Source organism: Anser brachyrhynchus (assembly GCF_964034855.1).
Source record: "Anser brachyrhynchus genome assembly, chromosome: 3".
Taxonomy (NCBI): Eukaryota; Metazoa; Chordata; class Aves; order Anseriformes; family Anatidae; genus Anser; species Anser brachyrhynchus.
The window spans coordinates 76,837,429-76,862,178 of NC_137696.1; the positions used below are offsets into that span (position 1 = coordinate 76,837,429).

General features: G+C 37.5%; 1 protein-coding gene across 6 annotated transcripts in view; it reads left to right on the top strand.

The window, feature by feature from the left end:
* The window catches only part of WASF1 (WASP family member 1), an 85,815-nt gene that overhangs the window by 17,776 nt on the left and 43,289 nt on the right, over window positions 1-24,750 (top strand). For 2 of the 6 annotated variants that reach the window (XM_080584430.1, XM_080584431.1), the window contains one exon: window positions 8,175-8,250. The exons of the other annotated variants lie outside the window; for them this stretch is intronic. The gene's annotated coding sequence lies outside the window, so the exon portion shown is untranslated. The remainder of the gene's footprint in view (window positions 1-8,174; window positions 8,251-24,750) is intronic. 6 annotated transcript variants of the gene reach the window in all.

Genomic DNA, 24,750 nt, shown 5'->3' on the forward strand with positions numbered 1-24,750 from the left:
GCATGAAGCCAGCCCAGCCATCTTTGTCTGGGTGACTTGAATGCTTGCAAGGGTGGGTCTTCTGCAAGCTCCTCCATGACCTGTTCCAGCCTTGCACCTTTTGAAGCTTCATCAGCTCTACTGACGTGTGGGGCTAGTCTATCTCCATTGGCTTCTTAATGAGTCTTGCTGGTTCAGATGACTCGCTCCTGAAGGTTCTCAATGTCCTTCTTTTTGCTGTTATTAAATGAGTTTAGTTGTATGATTGGATTTTGTTTATTTGTTTTTACCGTGTCAAAACTAAGAGAGTCTAGAGCTAGGTCTAACCACAGCTCTAGTCTAGAGCTAGATCTAACCACACCTACAATCTGGGGTAATCTAAAGAAGACTCAGGAATCAGGGACTCAGCAGAGTGAAAAATGGTCCTGAACCTCTTGAAGTCTTTCCCCCCTCCGCGCCCAGTCCCCAAAACAAGGCTTTTTCATTTTGTCTTTCTTAGAAATTTTGCCTACTATTCTAAGAGAAGAGGAGAATTTCTATTTTAATTTTTATCTTTATAATGATGAGAAGTTATTGCTACTGAATAGGTGTATAGTGGCATGCCTGAAATTTCTTAGTAGTAGCACTAGCAGCAGTCAGTTACTTGCATGGTGTTAGCTTGTGCTGATGTTCAAGGTTGCCATCCCAGTAGATTGTCAATCTGTACTACGTGTGCTGAATCTGTTTTATAGATGAATTAATACCTCTGTTTTAGGGATGCAAATACCAGCAGCTTTCACAGGGGCTGCTTGTACTCAAAGGACAAGAAAAAAGGACAGATATTTGGAAAACAATGGTGCAGTCAGAATGTGAGTATGTTCAGTGAAACATGCAGTACATCTATGTATTTCAAATACAATTATTGACATATTTTGATCAACACATTTAATACTGGATTTTTTTAGTATAAATAAAGAGGTGAAATTAAGCCTCTTTCCTACCACTATTATATTTAAGTCTTTCTTTTGAAGATATAATTTGAACAGGAATAAGGTCTGATATATTTTTGTATGAAGGAATTCATTTTAGTTAATCTGTTGTTTGTTAAAAATGTAAAGGGGGAAAAAAAAGTTTGTCTGACAGCCTAATCTAGTAGGTTGTTTTTCATACTGCAGCTGAAATTAAAAGTATCCATCATAGTGATGTGAACAAATCAAGAAAATATTCTTCACAGAGCTGTCATTACAGGCAAATGTTCATCTATTGATAACAGAGTGAATAGCTAATAATTTGAATTGTGAGTTCACGGAAAGTTGATATTAATGAGACTGAGATGAAGAACGCAACTATTTCTGTGTGGAAAATAGATATTAAGGTGTACACAAATATAACTTCACAGTGTTATTTAATTCTGATGGTTTTGTTACTGGTTTACCAATTAAGACTGCAGGATTAAGTCCTAAAATGCTTATATGCAGTAGATACGTGACAAACACTGGTAGTAGCAGTGCAAGCCTCCTGCCCACACACCAGATGCTATTTCTTTCTTTAAATTTATACCTAGCATAGTTGCTTTGAGGATATGAAAGGAAGCTGGGTGTTCCTTCTCTAAACTCGAGGGCTATTTCACACCTTTGGCTGCACTTTTATTTTGTGTTTTAAAATGAAGGTGAATGAATAAACATGATCTCTTTTTGCATTCTGAAAAACTGTATTTCTGAGTCTGTAGCACATACAAGTTGGAAGACAGAGGCCTATTGTGATTTTTCTGCACTTGAAATCTGCATTAAATTTTTGGTTTCTTTTTGCTTTGGTATGATGGTAGCATGTCGAAGCTGAAAGTGTAGGAAGAGTGATGCTCCTGATTTCTGGGCAGGGAGCATTCTTGATCGATACTGAAGGTTGTTTTTTTTCAGTACTCTTTCTCAGCTGGAAATGTAGTGTCCGCTTGTCTGAAGTCTTGGAACAGAGCAATGAGTTCCCAGTATGCTGCTAGATTTCAAACAGAGAACCTCAGGTGGAGTTACTTATCCATCCTGTATTTGTCTTGCCTATTATTTTGCCACAAGCTGGCCAGTTTAGACAAAATTGTAATCCTTGTAGTTATCATGACAATCCAGACAATATTGACCGTGAGAATAGACTGTAGGACATTGGGATGTCTGTGCTTCCCCATTTTTATTGCAGGGCAAACAAATGTGTTTTTTTTTTCTTTTCTTTTTTTTTTTTTTTTTTTTTTTTGCTAACAACTAGTATACCCACTGAAGCGCAGGACCTTTTCTCAACAGAATTACTCTGTGACAGGAGCATTTTTATAACTGTATTTTCTCAGGCAGAAGAGCATTAGGAGGAATAATTCATTTAAATATACCAAATCATATTTAATTTGTTGCTTAGCAGCCAAAGCAAATTATGGAAATCTCAGAGACAGATCAAATACTGCTTTAGTAAAGGGATTTTAGATCAGTTAGTACATTGATGTTGTTCACTGTTCCACCGAAGTTCAGATTTGGGGGGTTGTCTTCTCCCAGTGACTCAGTGTTGTCATTAGCCAAAATCGTTTTGAGGAAACCTGAAATGGCATCAGGAGAAAAACAAAAGTGAGTATTAAAATAAAAAAGGGGTGGAGGAAAGAAAAGAGGGGAAAAAAAGAAACAACTCTGCATTTTGAAATCTCATCAGATGAACACTTTAATTAGGTACATTGATGAGAAAATTTAACATATCCCTATTCTAGATGTTTAGGGAGTTCCCGTGATGCCAATTTAATTTACAAGTTATTTCGCCACGGAAGTTCAAGTAGATGGAAACCACACTTAACTAATCTTTGTTATTTTGAAGGTACAGGTGATTCAATTTCACAGTGTGCATAGAGGAAGCTATGTTATGTTTGAAAGTTTCATCATTTGGTCTTAATTAATTTTACTGTGTATAGTTGGATACAAAGGATAGTAATTACCATAGCAAAACCAAAGAAAAGCTCTGAGCGCACGCAATTCTTTCAATGATTTTCTGTCTCCAATGTTTTGGGCCTGAAGGAATTACTAAGAAGCGGTGTTCAGGGGTTGGGGAAGTGGAACCTAAAGGCTATTCAAAGATAAAAGTGTAAGATATGTACATAAATACACACAGAATAAAACAGAAAATATGCAGAGATTTTAGCATACAGGTAAGCATTAGGGTGTATGTGAATACAGCCAAAATGCTTCGGGTTGACTGGGGAGCCAGACTGAAATGAGCAGAGGATTTTTCATATGCGACTTGAATGTGAGACCATCTGAGGGGCTGATAAAACTAGAGGAAAATTCCAAAGTTCATGCAGTGGAGATGGGCGTAGATTGGGGTTATTTTTTACTTTTTAACTCACTGTGAGTGAGTAGAGGGAATTCCGAAGATTAAAGTTTGAAACTAGGCAAGTTTTGAATATATGCTTTGTGGTTGCAAACCTGTTGCCATCATGAATGTTTCTTCATAGAAACTTAGAACCTTTTGGAAAGAAAAATCCTTTTGGTTGGATAGTTGGTGTACAATAATCTTGCTCCTTTTGTTACCCATCAGACAGGCCACAGTTTTTCTTTGCTTGTTGGTAAGGAGATAACCAACCACAGGTGTGATTTTGACTTTGGTCTCCTCTAATTCCTTGTGCTTTTTTTCTTTTTTAAATTCCTTTTGGTATAAAAATAGTGCTCACTGCTCTTTTACCATTTCTCTTTCTGGTTTAAATGAATAATCGTTACGTGTGGGCAGCATCACTTTGAAGGTGTGGCTTTTATTGCATAGGTAACTGCTGCAGCCAGATACTGGATATTTATGGAAGATACTTTAAACTGAGCAGAACATTTGTTACCTTAATATAGAGTAGGAAATGCATACTTTTTGAAATAGGATATAGAAAACGTTAACAATTTTTATTGCAGATACTAATGTTATGAAGAAAAAAAACACAGTACAACACGAAAGTTTAGTTTCTTCTTTATTATGAAATATTTCTGCTGTTCTTACGGTCTTCCAAGAATTCCCTGTTTACGCAGCATCTTTTGTTTAAAGGCATTTATGTATGTCAAGCCTTAATTGGATTTAGTTCCCATGCTTCTCACATGTTCTATGTTTTCTTTCATATTAGAAAGCTAAATGGGTAGAGGATCTTTGTGGACTGCTTAAAACTTAACGCAGTGTGAGAAGCTTGGCAGAAGAGGCAAGTCCCCGAACTCCTTTTATCCCAACCTCAAAACTATTTTTTCTCATTTTTTGCCATGCTGAATTTATTTTCATAACTTAATTTTAGACAGTCGCAAAATTGTAGGTTACAGAATAATGCTGACTTAAACATCGTGTTTCTCAGAAGATACTTGGGGGCTAACACTGGAAATTGACAACCCAGGTTAGTTGTAATTGAGGCAGGGGGCTCCTACTGTGTGTTTTTTTTGTCTGTTTTGACAGAACTAGGTTCTGTTGGTATAGTCTATGTTTTCTAAGCCAAAAAAAAGGCTGAAAAGGATGCAGGGAGCATCACTTTGTGTCACTGATGAAATTCAAAGATAATGTTACAAGTCAACAGTGGGCACCTCACGGACAGTTTGTTTAATGAGAGAGGCCTTGAGGGAGGCAGCCTACAAATTAGCAGTGAAATCATCAGAAATGATGTGCAAAAGCACCAGCTTCCTATTCAAGAGTTGAAAATGAGTAGGTGCAGACAATGTTGATTCTTGTTTTCAAGCCTGCGGTTAGGACAGAGACCTGGGATTTATGGGTTTATTTCATGCACATGCTGATTATTCGAAACACAGCCTTGTGAAGAATTGTTCTATCTTGGTTTACATTTAAATGGATTTGAAGTTGACGTTACCTTGCAGGATTGGACTGTTAATTCAGCATCTCTTATTACCAGCATCTCTTTCATCGCTCTCATTTTATTTCTTTATTTTTGAGATAGCAATATTCTCTCTGATTTCCAGAGGTGACTTCTACAAACATGTCTATATTGAAGTATCACCTCTGTGAAGCTATCTACAGCTGAATAAATTGATCAGATGTTGTATTGTTTTATTTTGTTCAGTTCCTGACACATTTGAAGCTTTTTGGAACAAGAAGCAGGGTACTTATAAGTGCCAGATGAAAATTGGAGGATATATACATTCTAAGAACCAGAGAGCTTTATGGTAGATGTATGCAACAGAAGAAACACAAAGTTAAATCTGTTGACTCAAGGATCTTATTTTAATCTTACTTTAGAAAATGCAGATAAAAGGCTTTTAACTGTTCTTGTTAACTACCTAAGCTTTTTCACACTTCTTGTGAAAACTACTAAAAGCTCTATTCTAGTGTTTCAAGGTTTTGTAATGACTAAAATGCTGTAGTATAATTACAGAAAAAAACACAGAATGTAGTCATACTGCCTAATTTTCATATATTAAATAGATGAAAATTTTCAAAAACAATCTTTAGTAGCATTTGATCAGTTGTGTTGGTGTTGGGCATAAATGTTACTATAAGTGTAGTGAGCTTTGCGAAGATAAATATAAGAATCAAGTATATGTTAGTTTAACAAAGCACTTTGGGGCTTGAACATTTTATGCTCAGAAAGAAAATGGCTCCCAAATAACTTTATTTTTTTTGTTAAAAAACAACCACCCAAAAAAACAGAACAAAAAAAATACATGAAGTAAAGGTGTATGTGTTTCTGTTACCCGTATTGTTTTGTTTGTTTGCATTTTTTTCTGGGCAGTGAGGAGAATAGGGAGGGACATTGAGCACCTGCAGAGAAATGAACTGTACTCCTCAAACAAGAAGCTTTCTAGAAGCCTCTGTGCTTTTTCAACTCCCTTCAACTGAGCAAATGTTAATTTAAGAGCCTTATCTTTTCATCCATAACAAGGCCACTGAGGTATTTGGAGTACATAGTGCTAGAGATTTTAAAGATTAAAGTCAGCATCTTTAACTGGGTCTGGGGAACACCTGATGGATTTTTAGGGAGAACAAAAGCTATTGTATGATAGTCTCTTAATAAAATTTAGGTAGAAATATACACAGCTTTATTAGTTGCTGTCTTGTGGCCTAGTGCTGACTCTACGTGTAAACAGAGCAAATACCAGAGATTTACACGTCTGTCCAGCAGTCTGGAGCAATTTATTGAAGGATAAAAAATAGGGGATTAAGAAAAAAAAAGAGATCATGTGATTCATTGATACAATGTGTAAAACTATTTCTAATCTGTACTCAAACATATGGTATAAAGTAAAGGTGTTATCTAATGTTCGTTATCATTTTCATTTCGTTAATCATTTGCATCTGTATTTAATGGATGGAAAGAAATCATAATCAGAACTCATAGTCAGAAAGCCGATATAAATGCCACAGTGTTAGTTCTTAATATCTTATTTTTGTGTTCACTATGATTCGTACAGAGTTGGATGTGTATGCTCCAGAAGTTCCTGACAAAATGTTTCATGATATTAACAAAATTTACAAAGCTAGGAGGGTGGCTGGTAGATCAGGTAGTAGTGCTGCTGTTCAGAGGAACTTGGACAGTCTGAAGAAAGAGGCTGATGGAAACATCATAAATTTCCACAATGGGACATGCAAAATCCTACAGGTGGTGGGGATTAACCCCAGGCACTGGTGTGTGCAGGTCCAGCGAGTCGAGGGAGGTTATCCTCCATCAGCACTGGTAAGGCAAGTGTTGGGTCCAGTCGTGGGTTCCCCACAACAAAGGAGGAAGTGTCGTTGCCTTCTGCCCCTTGTATTTGGAATTGCTGCAGCTGAGGGTTCCTGCCACCACGCACGCAAAGAATGACTTCATCTGTTGCACCTACAGGAATCATAACATAGAGACAGTTCAGCAAAAGCATAATATTTAACCATAGTTCTGGTTAAAAAGAATCCCAGCTTTACCTGTCTAGTGCTTACAAATGAGCAATGAAAGATCTGTGGTCAATGTATCTGAGTAACTGTGGTTGTTTCTGTATACGTAACTGCTTCCTGTTCATAAAATAGGTGGGAGTTTGTGCAACAGAAGTTCGTAACTTCCACTGCACATCTTTCTCTGCTCAGCAATCACACAGAGAGATTTTTGTTGGGGTAAGGATCGTTTGCCTCTCTGTCGATCCATTTTGATTATTCTGCAATAAATGAATCATACTGAATAAACAAATCCTTTCATTCTAGCAGCTAACTAGCTTCTGTTTTAGCTACTGTCACGTTAGCTATTAGATTATGATAAATTGTCATGCCTTTTCATACTTATGCTAGTTACAGGGCTTTGTATGATTGTTTTTAATGCTGATTATCGACTAGAAGACTGCTGTCACTCTTCTCTGTATTTTCTCCTTGTACTTCTCTCTTAGGAAATGGGCGGGAGGTGGGGGAAGGAGGGAGGAATGAGGCATCACTGAAAACCGTGTTGTAGCATGTCATCTTCTGGAATGGTAGGCTCTTTGAGGTTGTGTGCATCTCATGAGAGAGGTTCTCTGAAATTGACACAAAACCATGCAGCCGATGAAGTTATGATTACTTCATTGAAAGATCTAGTTGCCTAGTAGTGCACGTACTGGCATGTAGGTCTACCTTTACCTGTGCTTCTGTAATAAGCATATCTCATGAGAATACGTGGTTTTGAGGCAAAAGACTTAAAACATGTTTTTCATGTTTTACAGCTAATTATAGCTAACTGCCTAGTTTCAGACAATAACTTGTTCTCAGTGGCTTGATTGGAAACTTGAAAAGCAGGGTTTGTATGTGTTAGCAGGTATTCCTCTGAAAATAGTAAATAGTCCTACCTGCCCATTTTATGCGCTGGCAGTAGTAGTTTTAAAAATATATGTGAAATATCAGAAGTTTTCTGGAATTTGTCAGGTTATATAAGTTGCATTATTTTTTTAGCTTACTTAGAAAGACTTTAGTAGTCATCCATCTTTTCCTTTATTTCCACAAACAAAAAGGGTATCATAATGTACGTTCAGTACAATAAAAGACGAACATCTAAATACATAAAGTACTTTCAGTAAATGGGACATAAGGCAACTTACATCGTGCACAAAGTTTCTTAAAGTTATCAGTCTAGTTTAAACAGATGCAGGACATGGGGAAAAAAGTAAATTTGAGTCATTTAGAAAGTCGAGATCTATCTGTATATGTAGAGAAAGTGTCGCCAGTAAGAAAGCAACAGGTGTCTTAATAAATAAAAAATCCCCCTCTTTTCCACTTTTTTTTTTTATTAGTTCTAATGTTGGCTGCCAAAGCTCAAAGAAGAGGTCACAGACCTAAGCCTCCTTTCTGTTCGTCTGGCTGAGTGAGGTAATGCATTCTCTTCACCCAGCAACGTGTAGCTTTGTGGTGGCTGGAAGAAGGAACAGTCAGAGATCCAAGCTGCCAAAACAGAATTGAAATGCAGAGGAGACACAATTATTCAACTAAATAAAAGTGAAGGAAATAAGATGACAGAAATAAGTATAAGGATATGGACAAAGGAAAACAAGATAATCTGATCTCAAGCAGATTTGTCACTTTCAGTTGTTGGATATAAATAAAATAAAATCCTCTTCCCTCCTTGTATTCTGTTGTTACAAAAATTCACTGATACATCTCATTCTACCCAAAGGTTATATAACTCCTTAAAAATGCAAAAAATCCCCCCAAACTGTTGTTAAAAACAGTTATAAATACACTCTCTCCTTTTTATCTCTTTTTGATAATGTCAAATAAAATAGTTACTGGTTTGATGTCTTCTAGGGCCATAAAGTGAGGAAAGCTTGTTAAGTGTGCTTTAAAGCATAGCTTATGCTCTGGTAAAAATTGTTTCACTTTCATCTTCATAAATTATAGTAACTGAAGAGTCAGGAAATTGAATTAACTTTTAAGTCAATGTTTCTTGAGTTATTTTGAAAATCAGCAAATTAGTTGCGTAATTGAAGACCCGAAGTGGGCAAAATTGCACGCACAAGGAAACTATTGTTTGGGTTGCACAAAGCTCTTCAGTTGCATTTACATGCAATAGTAGAGCTGGAAGGCAGAGGAAGAGTATGACTTACATACTTGAGCACAACAAACATGAATAGTTGTATGTAACTTATGCAGGTACGTAGGCAACATGCAGGTACGTTTTTGATCTTTTTTTAAAAGAGGCACTAATATGGAAACTAAAAATTTTTATTATGCCTCTATACTGGCAAGGTTTAAGATTTTTAAGAGCTAATAACTTGATATGAAAGAACTGAAATCCTGCACAGACCAAAGGCAATCATTCTGATTCTGATTTTTTTGTACTCACAAAGCAGTAGAAACAACTTGTGAAATACCATGATGTTCAGCTTGAGTTAGTTATTTAGTTCTAGTTGAATAGCTGGATTCTTAGTTGACTGAAAAACTTTAGGGAGGCATAATGAACATGCATTTTGTCTTTATTTTCAGAGGGTTGGGTTTAGTATTGTTTTTTTTTTTTTCATTGATTCTCAAATTACTGTTCTCGAAGACTGCTAGAAAAAAGTTTTTAGGGAGAGATGAGCAGGTAGGAGCTACGTGTAGGAGGAAGAAAATGACCTTATTCCCCATAAGAAATACCGATGTTTCCGTTTTGACCACTTGTGGAAAACATGGCATGCTTCCATTTGATCTTGCTTCTGGTACTTTGATAAACTTATACAAAGAAATGTTCAGACTTACTAAGCAGTAATTGAGTAAAGAAGTGAGGATAGTCCATTAAGCAAAAAATAAAAATCCACCTCCCCATGTGTACAGTATTTTAGTGAAAACAACAGATTTCAGACTAAGCATGTGATGTAGCTATATATTCTGTCTATTCTGAGATTTTGTGTAGGTTATAGTGTTGTGCATACATCTGAGTAGTTGAAGTGATTACAGTATTGGTAGACTTCACAATTATGGGATTGTATCTCTGACTTAATTTTTGTGAGGTAATTCTATTAGATCTGAAAAGCTTTTGCCTTAGTTTCAACAGGAAAGACTGGGATTTTTCAGCTTGGAAAAAAGACATTTGAAAGATGAAGAAGAATAATGACAATTTGTTTTTGAAGTAGGTTAGCATACAGTGTAATGAAGCTATGACGCATAAGTTTTAAAACAAGAGTAGGTTTCATGTAACTTAAGTTGTGGCATTAGTACTGGATATGTGTGCCAACAGTATGATTTAATTAGGCTAGGAAAATGGCTAGATGGAAAAACAGTTAGGAAATACAAAAGTGGATACAACTTATGATTTAGGGAATACCTAATTTGCAAAATCATACAAGGAAAATGTGTTTTTACTTTCACTGTTTTCAAAAGTCTTCTTTAGACATCCGTAGGTAGCCACTCTCAGAAACACAATCCTGTGCTGGCTATTTTGAGTTGGTTTGACTGATCTTCTCTAAAAAGCTTTAAAGTAATGGAAAGATAGATTCTGAATGGTAGATAACTATCAAAAAAACATATGTAAGATGAATAAAATTAGATAGGTTATTTTATTTTATTTTTTTTTTGAAAAATGTCTTGAGGCTTGTCATACTTGTGATAGAACACAGCAAAAATGCAAACTACTCTTCCTGCTGATAAAAAAAAAAGTAAGTACTGCCTACATCTGTCAGAGGAACTCTGGACCCCTAAAAATAATATTACTTCTTTTCCTTTTTGCAACCAAAACAAAGCCCATTATTATTAATGTCTAGTATGTACAAAATAAAGATTCTGTATGTTTTGACCACAATAGCAGTTTTTTTAAGATTCTTTCTATCTTTAATATAGTTATATCTGTTTCATGTTTGGCCACATTTTTAGGAATTATTTTGACTGAGTGGAACTACAAAAAGATTCTTTATAGGTCAGTTTGTAGGATTGGGACTTCCACAGGTTCCACAGGCTTTTGGGACAGGGACTCTCTTCTCTTGTTTCTAAACTAGAGGCTTCCTTTCAGAAATTGTAGTAGAGCATGAGGTTTTATTTTTAATATGACAGTTGGGATCACGTACACTTCTTTCTTATTTAAATAACAACTGAATTAGCTATCTGAAATCTTCAGCGCTTCTTTGCTAAGAGGAGGGTAGGAAGAAAGGGGAGAGTAGGAAGAAAAAGGTAAGAAATCACCTACTAAGGAAATCACCTACTAACGTACCAATAGCAAGGTTTAGCATTTATTTTCTGGAATACTTATTTCCTATTTTTATGTTACGTAATAAATGTACAGTTTTAAAAACTCCACTCTATTAAAATAAAAAACAACATGTTTTTATTTAATGATTACTTTTTGTCGTGTTTTTGTCCTAATGGAATTCAGCCAACAACCTTGTCCTAGATCAGTTTTGTCTGTGTTGTAACACTGAATAACTGCTAGGTAGTGACTTCAAAAAGGGTACATGCAGCCTTCACATCTTTTATTCTTTGTATGTTATATCTAATTTTTCTAACTGAAAACTTCTAAAGGAGTAATTTTAACAGCATTTTTATGTCTGCAGTCCAGTTCTGACTTTTTAAATATATATTATAGTTTTCCGTACCTTTTTTAAAATTATGAGAAAGTCATTTTACATGCTCTTAATCTGGCTGTGTGGCATGATCACAGTCATCTTATATAACACCGACAATTCCATATACGTATTTATGATGGCAGTTGTGGTGTGCATGTCATTTTTCTGGTTTTGTTTAGCAGAATTGACATCCAGGCTATAAAATGTTCAGTGAGCCTGCCCTCCAAATTATGCCAGTAAATATTGGCATTCTAGAAAAAGAAATAGCTAAGCATGCACATCAGTGACAAAAAAAATAATTGGGGTGCCACATTAATGCTGGTGCCATCTACTTAATGGAATAATTTTCAAAGGAAGGTAAATGTTACTTTTCCTAAGCCATTTCATTTCTGGAAGACTTAGAAACAGTGGCATTTCCTTTTCTTCACCAATTCTTATCTTTACTTTCAAGATTAGGTAAATGCAACTCCGTTCTTTAGGGTTGGTTTGTAATGGTGTTTTATATTGGTAATATCAGCCAAGGAGAAGATGAAATGGCATTTTATAATTAGATATATATGATCTACATGGAAGAAGAACAGTGCGGATCCTTTTTTGTTAGCTCCATCTGCCTGTAATAAACTCATTGAGGTAGAGTGGCTGATCCTTCTGTAAGCGTTTTCAGAATCCATTTTAAAACACTGTTTTTCAAACTATTTTGTTGTTATGTCTCTGTGGGAGTGGAAACTGCTGTCTAAACTAGAGCTCTGTGTTGGACTGTATACAGCTCTCAAGGACTGAATGTGCTCTAAGAGCTGCGTGCGTGTACCATTATTTGGGATTCCCTGTTCTAGAAGAGACTCCTTCCGCTGGAAGCAGGAGGCAGGTTGAAGAGCTCCTAGCAAAACCTACCGTGGTCTGAATTGTTTGTGTTGAAATAACCATTATCATCCCTAGTTCACTAGGCACTCTGCTTTATTTTTGGTTTCATTTGATACAGAGGTACGTGCCATTGTCCAGAATGTTGGTAAAACACTTTCCAAATACATACGTTGTCTAGGACTTTTTGTAATGTCTTGTTTAAGGATTCTGAATTTGTCTGAAGTAAAGATAAATTCACTTTTTGTTCGCCATACAACCATCCTGTGTTCTCAGTTGTTAACAGGTCTGACAAAATGCTGCCATCATAGTCTTAAATTAACTAATAGTTCTCTTGCAAACTGTGTCCCTTGGATCTCTATTCTATGGAAGACAAGCTTCATAATTTTCTTTCTTCCTCAAAGTCAGCTGGTGCTTCTTTGCCCAAACTGTTCAGAAACTTGCTCCACAGAAGTTTCCCAATATGTTTGTGGAAGGAGTAGCACTGCATCCGAAGCTGTTGATTTTATTAGTGGAAACTTCTTATCAGATACAACTATCTATTCCTGTGTCATTAGTCCAGTAGATATACAATGAATATTTAAGCCAGGTTGGTTGAAATGTTTATTCCATAGTGCTGCTTTCTCCACTAATGCTGATTAAGGAGAAGATGCATTTTTAAAGTACTTGAAAAGAACTTTCAGATTTTTCAGGCAAGAGGATTAAGCCAGATTTATTTTCACGGGGTATTCTCTTGCTTCTGCACAAGTCACAAATCAGAAGCATTTTAATATTTTCTCTATGCTATGGTCTATGTATTTTCTTTTTCAAACCCATTACTACCAAGGAATGGTGTTAATAGACTGATAAAAGTGAATGATAGAAGCTATTTTTACTTCCAAACAGTAAATAGATTGCTTTGGCAGTCACCTGTAGGAAACCTCCTAATCACTGACAGAGCAGCACTTTGGGATGTAAAGTGATGAATAATCTGTGGCTTGCTTGGTTTTTCCTTTTTCTCTTTTTTTCTTTATTTTTTTTAATTTTTTTTATTTTTTTCTTCTTTTTTAATAATTCAAATTTAGGAGGCTCTTGCATTTTGGAAAAGTATTCCAGACCAATCTTGTATCTTAAGGGCTTCAATTCACAAGCACATTCTTGTGTTACAAGAATGCTGTCGTTCATCTGATTTTTGCCTGTTGAGGTGTGTGTGTGTACACTTGCAACTCTGTGCTCCTATATATTCTGTGTTGCAGAACTGACGAATGCCCTGTAGTTGTAAAGGAGCAGGTTTTATACAATAACATTATCCTGCAGTAATTTATTTTCCTAAGCCTTAAAAATTCCTTTATGGTGTAAATTTGCCTGTTGATAGTAAGCTCCATATATTTCTCTCCATGTGAAGGAAGAAGAAGGGAAGAAATCTTTTTATACGCAGCTGTACACGCAAATGTACAGCCTTGACTTAAAATAGAAGTAGTCACAGGAACTGTCGGAAGGCCTGAAAGCATGTGATTTTCTTGAGGTATGCCTTACAGTGGGACAATCCACTATGGCAGGGGAGATTAGAGAATTAAGTATATTAAAAATAAATGGCACTTCCTAAAATTTTAGAGATTGTTTGAGCACAGGTGTATAAAAATGTATAAGGTCATCATCACGTGCTTAAAAAAGAGTATTCAGGAAACCTTGGTGCTGAACAAACTTATTTCTTGTCATCGCTGCATTACACACGTACTTAATTATCCTGGCAAGTGACAGCTGATTTCTGAGGTCCTAAATAGATAAGTCTTTTATACTTGAAATGCTTCCTTAACTGGAAAACACCCCCTCTCCAGACAAAACATTAATTTTGAGGTCGTTAATGTAGAGTAACAGCCATGTTGGGAAAAATAACAGTAAGTTGGATATTTCACCATCTATTTTTCCTAACATTAATTAAACTAGCAGAGGTACAGATGGAATTATCAGAAAGGCACAGTTGTGTGAAGTGCACACACTTCAGAGCTGATGTGCAGAGCGAAGCCAAGCGGAGGAAACAAATCTCATACTTTGCCTATGCAATGGCAAAGAACAAGAACAGGGAAGGCGTGCATGCACCTCTTCTCCAAAACACCTTCCCAGCTTTCAGTACTGCATGCTTCGCATGGGATTCAGATTTCCAAGGTCAAGGGAGTGATCCAAAAAAAAAATTATCCTACTTAACTGTCACCAGTGTATAAGGTTTCGAGCAAAAGCTGTCGTAAACTTTCAGGTCTGTGCTGAGCCCAAGCCTGAGGGTGCAGGCGTCAGCACGTTTAGGTGTCTGACTTCCAGCAAGGGCTGCTTGGAAACCACGGGGGGACGGTCTTGCTGCTCTCTCCTTTCAGGGATGCAAACCAGTAGGAGTAAGCTGCACTTTGGATACACCTAGACAATAGGGAATTAAGGCCAAAACGCCGCTCTTTTTTTCTTTGCCAGTTTTCAGAAAGAGAGTGTACCGGTGCCTGTATCCCGGTGATTAAGGCATTCTTGAACGTGAGACGGATGGATCTGAATAGATGGGGAGTTTCTGCTTAGTGAATCAGTGTTTCCCCTTAGTGCCTTAATGCCTGAGCAGCTATGTGAGAAATGGGAAATAACATCGATTAATCCACTTGTCTGGATCCAGATACCGTGGTGGAAAAAAACTAAATGTGGGAGTGTTTAAAATGGTCTGAGGTGCTTGCTTCCAGTGTAGCTTAGGTAGATAAATCCATAAGAGGTATTTTAAATCCATAAAAGAGGTAACATTTCCAAAATGCCTTCTCTCTTGTGCATTTTCCTTTTGCTTGGTGAAGGTATTTCTTGTATTCAGGATACTCAGTATTGTGAATACTGTTTTTCTATACCTGAGGCTGTACACTCAGTGTATAGAGAATGAAGGAGCTTAATGGAGCATGTGGTTTCCATCCGTCGAGCCAACCACCTTAATTCTTCTGCTCTGGCCTTGAGTGCTGTGTCTGACTTTGGATCTGACCCCTGCATCCACTTGAACAAGAACAGTTAAAACTGGCGGAGTTAATTCAGTGAGATCGCTTAGGGGCACGTTTATTGTTTTTGATGGTTCTGTACAGAGAGAATAAAAGATTGCATTTTACACATAATAAAAAATAATTATAAACATTCTGAAAGCAACCTTATCTTTGATTTCTAATGAGTGTATCTTTAATAGAAAAGAAACACCAGCTATGAAAAAAATATTTTAAAAGAGTTTCAGTGCATAGAAAATTACAAAATGGATAGTGTGTATGTGAAGAAAACTTTTCAGGTGCAAGTTGCATGCATAGTCATACAGAACTGTGCTTATTATCATGCTTGTGCTAATGGGGTTCTCTATTTAACATCTGTTTTTAAAACAAAACAAACAAAAAAAAGGAAAAAACTTCATTGTAGTCCATTAAAGTCTTCCTTATCTTTCAAATACCTACATGAACAGGTCTGGGCAATACAAATGCGAACATTTTTCTGTATGTTCCTATCTTTTATATTTTTGTCTCCTGTTTTAGATTTAAATTTCAAGTCTCTTGAAGGAGGTACCCATCTTAATCAGTACGCAGAAAGCGGGAAGGTGTTGATAAAGTCTGTAGGTGAGACAATGGGAAAACATTGTTAAATAGTGAGAGATCATGGCATTACACCAGAAAAACTGAATAGTTCTGAAGACTCAGTGTATTAGGGTGAAACGTGATAAAGCTGAAAAGTCAAAAAAGAGGTTTTGCACTTGTCAATAGAAAAGTGTATGCAAAAAAATGAAAAGTACTAGCTGACCAGGTGATAAATTGACAGCCAAAAATGAATATAAATTCTGTAAAAGGCATATTTGATACTGGGTTGTATTAAATTAATTATTTCTGAAATAGCTAGAAATATAATAGCGACATTTTACAAAGCAGTGGAAAGATCCAACGTGAGACTTTGTGTGCACGAACAATATATTATGATAGCAATAGATGCAGCTAAGGACTAGGAAAGCAATTTATTTGACAACCTAAATTAAAGGACTTGTGATTTTTTTCCCCATTGCCTGTAAGTACATCAAAGAGTAAACACTGAAGGAAGAAATGTTACTTAACAGAAACCACTGTGCTGGCAAAAGAACAAATGTCTATATAGTGGGGCATGAATACATTTAGGATGGAAACTGGAAGGAGCATTTAAACATACGGTGTTGTATGGTTCTCGTATAACCTTCAGTTAAAGTTGTTTTTAGCCCTGCAGTAGATATCAAATAGAACCTGGTTAAAGAAAAATTGTATGGTGTAATTGGCCATGTTGGACTTCCTCACCCACATCCAGCTGTACATTGCTGTTTGAGCAACATAGAGCAGCGCAGCAGAGCTGTGGTCTGCAGCTGTGGCTCCTAAGCACTAGCAACAGAAAGAGTGATGAGCATCTTCCTCGTTCTGTAAATTCTTCCATCTGAGAGGTCCGCTCTAAAGTAAGCAGACTCTCTGTGTATAACCTGAAGGAAGTTCAAGTTCTAGTTAAAATGTTCACTTCTCAGAACGGTATGTCATTGTCCGTTTTCAGCTTGAGGGTTTTGTAAACTCATTAGGATTGCCCTGCAGTGGATCCCTCTGAGTGCTTGTCTGGTTTTCCATGTCCTAATGGGAGCCTCTTGCATCCAGGGTGTCCCCCGGCACAGATTCTGGGGCACTGCTGCTCAGCGTTCAAAGTGCTACCATGTCTGCTGTGAAGCCCCCAAACTGCTTTTCCTTTGCAAACAGAAGAGTGGCAGTCTATTTGAGCATCCCTTGCATGGGAGCAATTCATGCCATAGGTCATTCCCATCCTTGCACAACCTTTTCCACTTCTACTCTGTTTTACGGAGAGGAACAGGCAAAAGCTTCAAGCAATATTTAGACTATGGAGTAAACATAGATTTATAGAATGATACCGTATGACCTTTTTCTGTTTCACTCTGTTTTCCTTTCCCAGTATTTCCTCATTTTCCTAATGTTTCTAAAGTTACCTAATTTGCTTTTTCAGCACAGCCAAGCACTGCTTTCATGGCAGTATCTAGCATAACCCCACTCTTCTGCACCTTGGTGTTACTGGTCCACTCAGAGCCTGTTGTTTTATATATGAAGCTAGGATTGGTTTTCCACACGTGTATCACTTTACATGTATCTAAATTGAATTTCGCCAGCCCTTTTATTACCTGATTGCTCAGACTGATAACGTGGTTTTGCTGTTCTTTAACGCCGCTCATCCCTACTGCTTTGAATAAATTTGTACCATCAGTAGATTTTCTCACCTCACTGATGTCCAGCCATCTTTCTCCCCCGCCTCCTTCGACATGTTTATGCATATGTTAAACAGGAGAGTTCCCAGTCCATGCCCCTGTACAAGTGACTTCCCTCCGCTGTGAGAACCGAGTCTGAATGCCTGTCTTCTGTCTCCCCTGTTTTAATCAGTTATTTTTCCATACCACAGCCTTTGCTTTTCTCTTGGCAGTTTAGTCTCCTTACAAGCCTTTAGTGAGGAATTTTGTTTAAAGCCTTTTGAAAAAGTGATTAGGCAACGTGAGCTGGATCACCCTTGTGCATGTGGTTGCAACCCCTGCTGGTAACACCTGCAGGTTTGTAAGGTGGCACCTGCCTGTACAGAAGCCATATTGACTCTTCACACATGGACAAGATGTCTACTTTTTCAAAGAAGAACTTGTTTGTTTCTTAAGTTCAGCATCATATTTGTCAGCTCCAGTGTCTAGATACCAAAGAAGTTGTCTTGCAGCTCCCTCATCCTGTGTTTCCTCAGAAGCCTGGGGTGAACACCACAGGGCCCAGGCAGTGTAACACTTTGTGTTTGTCTCAGAGCCCTTTCTGTAGTTACTTCCATTTTAAATTGGACCTCTACTTAGTGACTAAATGCCTTAGTTGTAGTAGTCCCCTTAACTTTGTTGTTCAGTCAGCTCATTTCACTTTACCCTGTGCCAGCATTTGCTTTTGTTAGTTGTGTACGTTGACACTGTGCTTCCAATACAGAATCACAGAATCATCTAAGTTGGAAAAGCCCCTCAAGATCATCAAGTCCAACCATCAGCCTGACATACCGAGTCCCATCACTAAACCACATCCCTCAATGCCACATCCACACATCTCTTAAACACCTCGAGGGATCGCGATGCCACCACTTCCCTGCTCAAGTCCCTTCCAATGCCTGACTACCCGGTGCCCTGTAGTAGTCTCTGCTGCTGCCTCTAAGGATTCAGTTATTTTGGATGCCCCTTTTGGCTTTTTGAAGTCATCCTCATTTTCACATAGTTCCACCTTCTGAAGCTGTGGTGCTTTTTCGTGGCTTTTGTTGCTCAGGTAGTGCTGCTGATGTTAAGTACATTACAGTCACTGCTTGAGTGGCGCTTCTACTGTGAGGCTTTGGACTGGCTCTGGGCATTATTCAGTGCAAGCAACTCATGGGTTGTATTTCCTGTTACGTGCTTGCCAACCATGAAGCAATCACTGATAGGCTCTAAACGTACCGTATTTAGGATATTTGTTCCATCTACGTGTCTGGTGCAATTGAATGTTCTGCCCTTGCTACATCTGTGCTGTCTGTTGGCGGGTGATGCCTCTGTGGTGATTGGTGTCACTGTCATGCTTGGAAAGGCAGCAGTGTGCTGCAAGCTTCTTGTTTCTACCTGAAATTTCAATCCATGCAGATTTTCTTCTGAAATGGGTAGTTTGTGACTTAGATTTGATTAAAAACTTTTTTTAATACACAGTTTTGTTGTGTACCTAGCATGCTTTACTCTATTAACTATATATTCTGTGTCCAAGTCTTCCTTTCAGAAAGTTTCCAATATGCCTGGTATATTAAGTTTTTAATTTAGGACAAGAAATCGATCTAAAATGGTCCTTTGAATTTTCAATGCCTGTTCTAATGCTTAAGGTATAAATAATCCATTCTTAATTATTAACACATTCCATAAATATTGAGACATAGACATATTAATAATTTGGTAAAATTAAGCATTTTAAGCATGTTTTAAAGTGTAATTTTATATAAAATGAAAGTTAGGGAAATATGGCACTGAAAAGAACAAAATGAAATGTCTGAAGTGCTATGTACTAAAAGTGTGAGCTGTATAGAACACGCTGTCAATGTAGGAATGCTGGTAATGTAGAAATATGCAAATGTGTGCTTTTTCCAGCTATTCTGTTGAAAGCACAGAATAATAAAATGGAACAAAATGTTGAACAGATCAGCCAGAACAGTAACATTAGAATTATATACTTTACAGAATGTTTTTGTGCTAAATTTATATCCCTCTCATTTGAAGGGAGAAAATAATTTATTTTATTCAAAAAAGGGAAAAGGCATTTTCTCTTAATTAGCGAGGAGAAAAAAAGTCATATAATCAGCATGTCATCTGTTCTGATTTCTAGTATTAGATGGGTCTGGTACCTGTAGGTTAGGATTCCACTGTTATTTGGGATCTGACCTCTAAAACTAATACAGATCTTCAGAGCAGTAGCATCTTTATGCAGCATCTAGCACTGGAGTATCAATATGATACCACTATAAAAATAATACAAAAAAAAGGACCTTTGCAATTTTCATGATCACTTCTTTGTCCTTTTTTTCATGTGTTCTAGCACAAGAACCCACACAAACTGTTTCACCTCTTTTCAGTTTAATTTTATGAAAATTTAACACCCTGAACAATTATATATTATAAGAATTATACTAGCAGAATTTGTAGTGAGTTGTCTTTGCCAACAAATACAGGTTTAGTACGCGGTGCTTTGTGGCAGATCCCCGCTACGTGAACCAGAAATGCTAAATGAAACTTTTCTAGTCTGTGCCTCAGAATGCTTTTGAGTTGATCTGTGGAATTTACTATGAGGAATTTACTCAGAGGGTGGTGAGGCCGTGGCCCAGGTTGCCCACAGAAGCTGTGGATGCCCCATCCCTGGAGGTGTCCAAGGCCAGGCTGGATGGGGCTTTGGGCAACCTGGTCTGGTGGGAGGTGTCCCTGCCCATGGCGGGGGTTGGAGTTAGGTGGTCTTTAAGGTCCCTTCCAACCCAAACCAATCTGTGATTCTATGACTATGAATTTCATGAATAATTAAGAGCAGCCATCCTCACTTCGGTGATCAAGCTCCAAAAAGCTTGCAGCTTAAATAGTGTGTATAACAGCTGAGAAATGTGTCCCATTCTGTCCCCCCAGATTTTTTTTGAAATTCAGCAACCCTTCAGAGCTGTGCTATGAAGTCCTTCCATTTTCTTTGTTTCTGTCTTGCCAGAATGAATTAAAAATAAAATCATAAATGTAGCAAATGAATATAAAATAAGACAATTAAGTTTGTTACTATCAGTTTCTGTTCCATTAATGCATGAGGAAGTCTCCTGTAGCACATAGGAGCAAGCAGTTACTTAATGCTTATTTTGTATTGCATATTGGAAGAGTCCATTTTAATACTAAAAAACCAAAATGCTTCCTTTAACACAGAAATGTGGTAAATGTAGAATGTGCCCAGCTAAAGATGACTATTTAAAATGTATTAAATACCAAATGCAGTGTTTACTTCATACAGTTTCTGGTAACAACTTTAGCTTGGATTTCTCAGAACATTTATACAGCTTTAGCAGTTACTTGTGCATAGTTTTACTGCAAAATTTGCTCATTCTTTGCTTTTATCAACAAGGAAATGTTACTGATGAATCCAGTAGCATTACCAGTTCAAGGTAAGAATCCCATTTGTGTGCGTGTGCATACAGTATTTGTAGTTATTGAAATCTGCCTCCCAGATAATGTTAATTTTTGAAAGTCTTTAGTAGATGCAAAACTTAAATATTGTGTTCATGTACCGATTTCTCTGCATTGAGTTATTTTAATTAATCCCTGGAAGTTACTTTGAATATTTTTACCGTCGCTGCTCATTACTTTGAATTGGCCCCATCGCACTTGTAAGAACTACCCGGGCCTTCGCTGGAAGTGTCTAGAGGTGGCTCTGCAGTCTCATAAACTTCTGATTGCTCCCTGCCCTCCCTCGTGAGGTTCTTTATTTGGGAATTATTAGGATTTCTTCTTCTCTACATGCATTTCCTACATGCTGAAGAGTCACATGTAGCAGACTCGCCCTGACTGCGTAGCTTGAGCTACTGCTGCAGCAGTAGTAATCGAGGCACCAGTGCCAGGCAGTGTTAGCGTGCTTGGCCAAAAACAAGCCAATTTTGACTTAATAGGACGCTGTGCAGTGCGTATTTACGCTTAACAATAGTCTCTTTCTCTCCCCATTTCGGTTTACAGAGGTGAATAAAACGCATCTTGGTACAGGGCGCGATGATCGCAGGCAGCCCTTGTTAGTTCTGTCTTCAAAACATTCACCTTTAACGTGATGAATGAGGGGGCATCAGATCATCCTCTGACGCTGGTGTCCATGGGTAGTGCACAACTAGAAACCTGTACCAGTAGTGGTATCGCGAGTGTAGGAAGCGGTCTCAGAAACGGGGCTCGTTGTATTCGAAGTTCAGAAATGCTGGCCATGAAGAGACAGCTGGGTTTGTTCATCCAGTTGCCTTTCTTTGCAGGCAGGCTTTGTATTTCAGAGTTAAGGCTAGTATTTCCATGTAAGAGGTGGTTAAGAGGCATGGTAGTTGGTGAAGGCAAGTGTCTTTATAGTTCGTCATCCTCACTGCCCCATGGCTTTTGCACCAGCACAGAAGAGACTCAGACAAGCTGAGTTTCTGAGCAGTGTCCTTAGCCTGTGACTAAAAACAATTCTCTTTTCCTGGATGAGCTATTTTTTTGCAGTGAGAACTCTCCCCCCCTCACGACCTTTTCTCCTGTGTTTTCCCAGTATTTTTATTTGGGATGAATAAAATTAATACCCAGCTGAAATGAAGGATACTTGTTCTCAAGTGTGTGTGGCTGACCTGTGGCTCTATGAAATATTATAACAGCTTTCTTTGGGATTTTGCCAAACTCTCTGAGACAGCAGTGGATGTTTTCAAGGGCAGGTTTGACCGATCATTTGTTAGCAATAACTTAACTCATATGACTGATCCTTCCTTAGAATGAGGGGATGGGCTGTAGAGGACCTGAAGCTTTCCCCGCTCATGTACTCAGCCTTGTGATTGCTGGAGTCTTTTAAAACTCCCGTGAGAGCACTCTTGGGATGTGCTCATTGTGGATTCCTGCAGTGTACCTAATTTCTTATTGTCAGTACTATTTCAGCAAGCCTGACGAGAAGTCAAAAGATTTTTCAAGCTGGTGTTCTCATCTACAGTTATACTTAGAAGGGATGTGTGACTGCTGAGGAAGGCTGAAGTGGCAGGTAGGAAACTGGGGCCTCTTGAAGACACCGAATACATCAGTCTCATGCAGACTTCTGAGACCTGTGGAAACGTATTGACTGAGCAGAATGTGAAGCAAATGCTGGCTACTAGAAATCACTAGGAAATTATGGTAGTGATTGAAAGCTTAGTAGTAAATGAAACATTTACGGACTCACCCTTCAAAGCAGAGCAAAGTAGCTTTGTACTTCAAAGCAAAGTACCTTTGAAGTGAAGTTACCTGCTTTGTAGTGACAAAAGCTTGTTCCTAAAGTTTCTTTTGTTTCACTTTAGTTGGTACTTCTGTTACCTTGACTGGTAACAAAGAACAAAAATCTCAGTATCCTTGTACTCAAAGTTACACTTTTATTGTAAATATTCTGTAATCATTTCGTTACTTATCCACAAATATACTAGTATATTTTATCTGTTGTGTGACAAGATGCTTCTCTGTCATCAAAAAGTGGTGATGTTTTTGAGTTTCAGCAGTAGTAGGGAATAAATGCTTCATAGGGAAGAAGTATGGCTCAGGAAACTTACAGCTTTCATTATGAGTAACTGTGTGACTGCAAGTGTTGGACAATCACTTTCAGCCCTTTTATTAACAGATATGGTTCTCTAAATATTTACAGAATAAGAGTTTAATTTTGCTACTTCAAAGTCTTGTATATGGTTGCTTTATTTTTTTTCTTCTTTTCCTCTTTTATTAGCAGAATACTCTCGCTGTTGTGGTGTCAGATATAAGCTGGGTATTGGAAGATGCTTTGAGCTTGCAATGTAGCTCAATAGCAAAACAAGAGTTTTGTTCTTCCAGTTGTCTTCCTTTTAGTTACCTTCTTTCTGGTTAATTCTTGGGAGGAAAGCGGTTCTCTGTATGATTGGGTTGTAAATTTTGAAATTCAAATTACTGTGCCCCTTCCTCCCACCAACTCATAGACATAGCACGGATCATCTCAGCATTAATAGAATAACTCCAGGTATGTAGGAGTTGCTATGTGAGTTAAATCTTAGTTCATCTAAACGTGTACATGGCACGGATCATCTCAGTACTAATAGAATAACTCCAAGTACGTAGGAGTTGCCATTTGAGTTAAATATTAATTATCTAAGCTGGTACCCGTCTTCATTTATAGCCAGGAACATCAATTGGAAAAGAAAATAGAGTTGAAACACTGTGTTAAAGAATGATATAACCACAGTATGTTTATTTTTAATTGTTTGCATATGGCTCCCCCTCCAAATAAATTAATTCGCATGTGAATCTCTGCCATAATTTGAGGTGTTGTGTTGTTTTTTCTGCATGTAGTTCAAAGCGAAAGTTCTGGTATTGCTGCAAAAAAAAATAAGGAGCGTTTCTGTGACTAGTGTGCTGCAGTGAGTCAGAGTAGATAATTTTAATAGTCTTTCTTGTCATAAGTTCAGGTGTGAATTCGGGTAGTATTTTTACCCACCTGAGAGTCTAGCCCTTTGGGAGCACTAAGTTGAGGTTGTGGTTATAAAAGCATTGGTGAAGATTGCACATTTTTTTGTGAGATGTGCAGAAATAATATTATGCCAAACCACTTCGTTTTATTTTTGTTAATACATGCTTTAGAGCTCTTCTTTGGGTCCTTTCACAGTATTTACATGTAACTGTAAAAATACACGTTTGTTTAGTAAATAAACAGCAGTATCAGTCTTGTCACCAGTGTGGTATTCTCTGCTGCTTGCTGCTGCAAAATGTCTCCAGGCCATTAGTAGGAACTTCTTACCTACTCTGTTACGTGCATAACCATCTCTATTTTCTTTTTTACTGTTGATCTCCAAGTAATACAAGTGGCATTTGGTGGCTGCTGAGCTTTTACTTGTTGCAATCAGCAGCATTATTTTCTTTTCAGATTGCACTAAAACAAGTATTTTTTGAGCGAGCTTTTTACTTTCATTCTTGGTTATTTTCTGCTCTTTTGATTGAGGTTTTGATTAAAGATCTTGCGGAAGAGCCAAGCAGTTGTTGTTTCACTGTGTCTGTCATTTTAGTATATAGGGTAAGGCGAGGATTTTATTTACAGCTTTTATTTCTTATTTTGACTGGGAAAAAATAGAAGTCTGTTTTTAGCTTCTTTTTAGATCATTTTAAATTAGCTGCCAATAATTTTAGCAGCACAAAACTGATATCTCCTTGAAATCAACAATTTACTACAGAGGAATATTTTAATTAATT